Here is a 6,000-nt window from a genome sequence, read left to right on the forward strand (position 1 = left end):
TGCAGTCACTGTGTACATACATTACATTACTTATCCTGTATTATACTCCAGAGCAGCGCTCACTATTCTGCTGGTGCAGTCACTGTGTACATACATTACTTATCCTCTATTATACTACAGAGCTGCACTCACTATTCTGCTGGTACAGTCACTGTGTACATACATTACATTACTTATCCTGTATTATACTCCAGAGCAGTGCTCACTATTCTGCTGGTGCAGTCACTGTGTACATACATTACATTACTTATCCTGTATTATACTCCAGAGCTGCACTCACTATTCTGCTGGTACAGTCACTGTGTACATACATTACATTACTTATCCTGTATTATACTCCAGAGCTGCGCTCACTATTCTGCTGGTACAGTCACTGTGTACATACATTACATTACTTATCCTGTATTATACTCCAGAGCTGCGCTCACTATTCTGCTGGTACAGTCACTGTGTACATACATTACATTACTTATCCTGTATTATACTGCAGAGCTGCGCTCACTATTCTGCTGGTACAGTCACTGTGTACATACATTACATTACTTATCCTGTATTATACTCCAGAGCTGCGCTCACTATTCTGCTGGTACAGTCACTGTGTACATACATTACATTACTTATCCTGTATTATACTCCAGAGCAGCGCTCACTATTCTGCTGGTGCAGTCACTGTGTACATACATTACATTACTTATCCTGTATTATACTCCAGAGCAGCGCTCACTATTCTGCTGGTACAGTCACTGTGTACATACATTACATTACTTATCCTGTACTGATCCTGAGTTACATCCTGTATTATACTCCAGAGCTGCACTCACTATTCTGCTGGTACAGTCACTGTGTACATACATTACATTACTTATTCTGTATTATATTCCAGAGCTGCGCTCACTATTCTGCTAGTGCAGTCACTGTGTACATACATTACATTACTTATCCTGTATTATACTCCAGAGCTGCGCTCACTATTCTGCTGGTACAGTCACTGTGTACATACATTACATTACTTATCCTGTATTATACTCCAGAGCAGCGCTCACTATTCTGCTGGTGCAGTCACTGTGTACATACATTACATTACTTATCCTGTATTATACTCCAGAGCAGCGCACACTATTCTGCTGGTACAGTCACTGTGTACATACATTACATTACTTATCCTGTACTGATCCTGAGTTACATCCTGTATTATACTCCAGAGCTGCGCACACTATTCTGCTGGTGCAGTCACTGTGTACATACATTACATTACTTATCCTCTATTATATTCCAGAGCTGCGCTCACTATTCTGCTAGTGCAGTCACTGTGTACATACATTACATTACTTATCCTGTATTATACTCCAGAGCTGCGCTCACTATTCTGCTGGTACAGTCACTGTGTACATACATTACATTACTTATCCTGTATTATACTCCAGAGCAGCGCTCACTATTCTGCTGGTGCAGTCACTGTGTACATACATTACATTACTTATCCTGTATTATACTCCAGAGCAGCGCACACTATTCTGCTGGTACAGTCACTGTGTACATACATTACATTACTTATCCTGTACTGATCCTGAGTTACATCCTGTATTATACTCCAGAGCTGCGCACACTATTCTGCTGGTGCAGTCACTGTGTACATACATTACATTACTTATCCTCTATTATACTACAGAGCTGCACTCACTATTCTGCTGGTACAGTCACTGTGTACATACATTACATTACTTATCCTGTATTATACCCCAGAGCTGCGCTCACTATTCTGCTGGTACAGTCACTGTGTACATACATTACATTACTTATCCTGTATTATACTCCAGAGCTGCGCTCACTATTCTGCTGGTACAGTCACTGTGTACATACATTATTTTACTTATCCTGTATTATACTCCAGAGCTGCGCTCACTATTCTGCTGGTGCAGTCTCTGTGTACATACATTACATTACTCATCCTGTATTATACTCCAGAGCTGCACTCACTATTCTGCTGGTGCAGTCACTGTGTACATACATTACATTACTTATCCTGTATTATACTCCAGAGCAGCGCTCACTATTCTGCTGGTGCAGTCACTGTGTACATACATTACATTACTTATCCTGTATTATACTCCAGAGCAGCGCTCACTATTCTGCTGGTGCAGTCACTGTGTACATACATTACATTACTTATCCTGTATTATACTCCAGAGCAGCGCACACTATTCTGCTGGTACAGTCACTGTGTACATACATTACATTACTTATCCTGTATTATACTCCAGAGCAGCGCACACTATTCTGCTGGTACAGTCACTGTGTACATACATTACATTACTTATCCTGTACTGATCCTGAGTTACATCCTGTATTATACTCCAGAGCTGCGCACACTATTCTGCTGGTACAGTCACTGTGTACATACATTACATTACTTATCCTGTATTATACTCCAGAGCTGCGCTCACTATTCTGCTGGTACAGTCACTGTGTACATACATTACATTACTTATCCTGTATTATACTCCAGAGCAGCGCTCACTATTCTGCTGGTGCAGTCACTGTGTACATACATTACATTACTTATCCTGTACTGATCCTGAGTTACATCCTGTATTATACTTGTTAAATATTATATATTTACAATATTCTCTAGCAGACATGGGGTTAACACTCTACTGACATCATAGTCTTATATTCTTGGAACATGGGTGTGGTTAGTGTACACTATTTTAGAAATCTCCTTACATAGCTACAAGATGGAAGGTAACACCCACTCTCATGAATATAAATGAGTAAGAAATACACATGTCTGGGTCTGTCTTTGGGAAGACCAGGGGAAGACCAGGAGGTCTGTCTTTGGGAACACCAGGGTGGGTGGTCCAGGCAGATGGACATCCATGGACGTCGTAACCAGCCCAAGTCCACCAACCAGATGACAAGCATGAACCAAGCTGTAACTACAAGATATCCAGATGATTTAACTTCTCTGAAGATGTAAGCTATTGACAATTGACTGATATTTGTGTTCTTTGGACATTTTCCCTGTTCCTGTGTTTTCCTTCAAGATATTAATAAACCTCTACACTGTTTTATAACAAGCTGACTTCTTCCTATCGTGGATAAGGCCTTCAACACGTGACACAAGTCTATCCCACAATTTCAAGGCTAGGTACGGATATTTAACAGTGGATACAAGTCTCACCGGCAAATACAAGATATTTAACAATACTCCAGAGCTGCACTCACTATTCTGCTGGTACAGTCACTGTGTACATACATTACATTACTTATCCTGTATTATACTCCAGAGCTGCGCTCACTATTCTGCTGGTGCAGTCACTGTGTACATACATTACATTACTTATCCTGTATTATACTCCAGAGCTGCACTCACTATTCTGCTGGTACAGTCACTGTGTACATACATTACATTACTTATCCTGTATTATACTCCAGAGCTGCGCTCACTATTCTGCTGGTACAGTCACTGTGTACATACATTACATTACTTATCCTGTATTATACTGCAGAGCTGCGCTCACTATTCTGCTGGTACAGTCGCTGTGTACATACATTACATTACTTATCCTGTATTATACTCCAGAGCTGCGCTCACTATTCTGCTGGTGCAGTCACTGTGTACATACATTACATTACTTATCCTGTATTATACTCCAGAGCTGCGCTCACTATTCTGCTGGTGCAGTCACTGTGTACATACATTACATTACTTATCCTGTATTATACTCCAGAGCTGCGCTCACTATTCTGCTGGTGCAGTCACTGTGTACATTACATTACTTATCCTGTATTATACTCCAGAGCTGCGCTCACTATTCTGCTGGTACAGTCACTGTGTACATACATTACATTACTTATCCTGTATTATACTCCAGAGCTGCGCTCACTATTCTGCTGGTGCAGTCACTGTGTACATTACATTACTTATCCTGTATTATACTCCAGAGCTGCACTCACTATTCTGCTGGTACAGTCACTGTGTACATACATTACATTACTTATCCTGTATTATACTACAGAGCTGCGCTCACTATTCTGCTGGTACAGTCACTGTGTAGATACATTACATTACTTATCCTGTATTATACTCCAGAGCTGCGCTCACTATTCTGCTGGTGCAGTCACTGTGTACATACATTACATTACTTATCCTGTATTATACTCCAGAGCAGCGCTCACTATTCTGCTGGTGCAGTCACTGTGTACATACATTACATTACTTATCCTGTATTATACTCCAGAGCTGCGCTCACTATTCTGCTGGTACAGTCACTGTGTACATACATTACATTACTTATCCTGTATTATACTCCAGAGCAGCGCTCACTATTCTGCTGGTGCAGTCACTGTGTACATACATTACATTACTTATCCTGTATTATACTCCAGAGCAGCGCTCACTATTCTGCCGGTGCAGTCACTGTGTACATACATTACATTACTTATCCTGTATTATACTCCAGAGCAGCGCTCACTATTCTGCTGGTACAGTCACTGTGTACATACATTACATTACTTATCCTGTACTGATCCTGAGTTACATCCTGTATTATACTCCAGAGCTGCACTCACTATTCTGCTGGTACAGTCACTGTGTACATACATTACATTACTTATCCTGTATTATACTCCAGAGCTGCGCTCACTATTCTGCTGGTGCACCCCCTCTGTAGGAATCTGCTGGGGGACAATAAGGATTACAGAAATGGTTATAGTAGTGACCTCTTCACCAGCTTGATCATGCGGCGCCTCCACTGGAATCTTCACCAGGCTTGTGAACACGGTGTTGGTCAGACTCCTCCACCAGGGGTCGATTTGGGAGAACCCCTATAGCCTTCCTGTAACTTCACTGTAATGAATGACCATAGTAAGTCAAAAACAAACCACACCTAGAAGATTTAACCTTTTCTTAAGATGTGTATTAATAAATGGAATCAAAGATACAATGTATATAATACTGCAATATACAATGTACATAAGTGTGCAGCACATATGGCGTACACAGTATTAATGGCCTGACAATATTACCAGGCCCTATGAGGGATGACTCTCAGCTTGGCATACAGTAAGCAGTCAGTATATGGTCTTGTTACAGGTTTAGCACTTATACATGTCTAGACTCTATAGGGGCAATGTTACACTATAGGAGACCAGGTATGCAAGAAACAGTTTGCTAACTCAAAATCATGAGGCGTCAACTCACACACAGGCCCCAGGGTCAGGGGATAATCATACACATTAGGGAGAGTGTGTGACTACATAGGCGTATGGAGACTTACAAGTCATTCCTGCTCCGCTAGGGATTCTGGGTAAAAAATATGCAAATCTATTCTTCAGGATGTAATTAGGAGAACAGTGCCTCTGTATGCCGCCCTCTAGAGGACAGCCTCCTTATCATCATGCATGACTCAGTTAATAAGCCTACTATCCTGATGCGGATTTAATTGCCAAATTAGTATTTCTATTCCAAAAGGAACAGATTCCCAGCTATGGACAGCGCTGTTTCGGTCTTTTGGATCTCCTCAGCATAGCGCAGGGATACTGATTTGGCAGAACCAGCGTTGATTGGCCTAATGCTGTACTCTGTATGGCATTTGGCCAATCAACGCTGGTCAATGCATTCCTATGCCGAGATGTAGCAGTGCTGGCCGTGCGCTCAGCTTGGATATTTCAGAGATGAGTTGAGCTGAGCGCACGGCCAGCACTGCTACACCGGAGAACCGCTGAACCTTGCTGCACACTCAGCTCTGCTGCATCAGAGATGCGCTGAACCCTGCTGCACACTCAGCTCTGCTGCATCAGAGATGTGCTGAACCCTGCTGCACAGTCAGCTCTGCTGCATCAGAGATGTGCTGAACCCTGCTGCACAGTCAGCTCTGATTCAGCTCAGCTCACTCAGCTCAGCTCAGCTGTGCAGCAGGGTTCAGCGCATCTCTGATGTAGTAGAGCTGTGTGTGCAGCAGGGTTCAGCGATTCTCCGGTTTAGCAGTGGTTCTCTGG

This window comes from Leptodactylus fuscus, chromosome 5 (assembly GCF_031893055.1).
Source record: "Leptodactylus fuscus isolate aLepFus1 chromosome 5, aLepFus1.hap2, whole genome shotgun sequence".
Classification (NCBI taxonomy): domain Eukaryota; kingdom Metazoa; phylum Chordata; class Amphibia; order Anura; family Leptodactylidae; genus Leptodactylus; species Leptodactylus fuscus.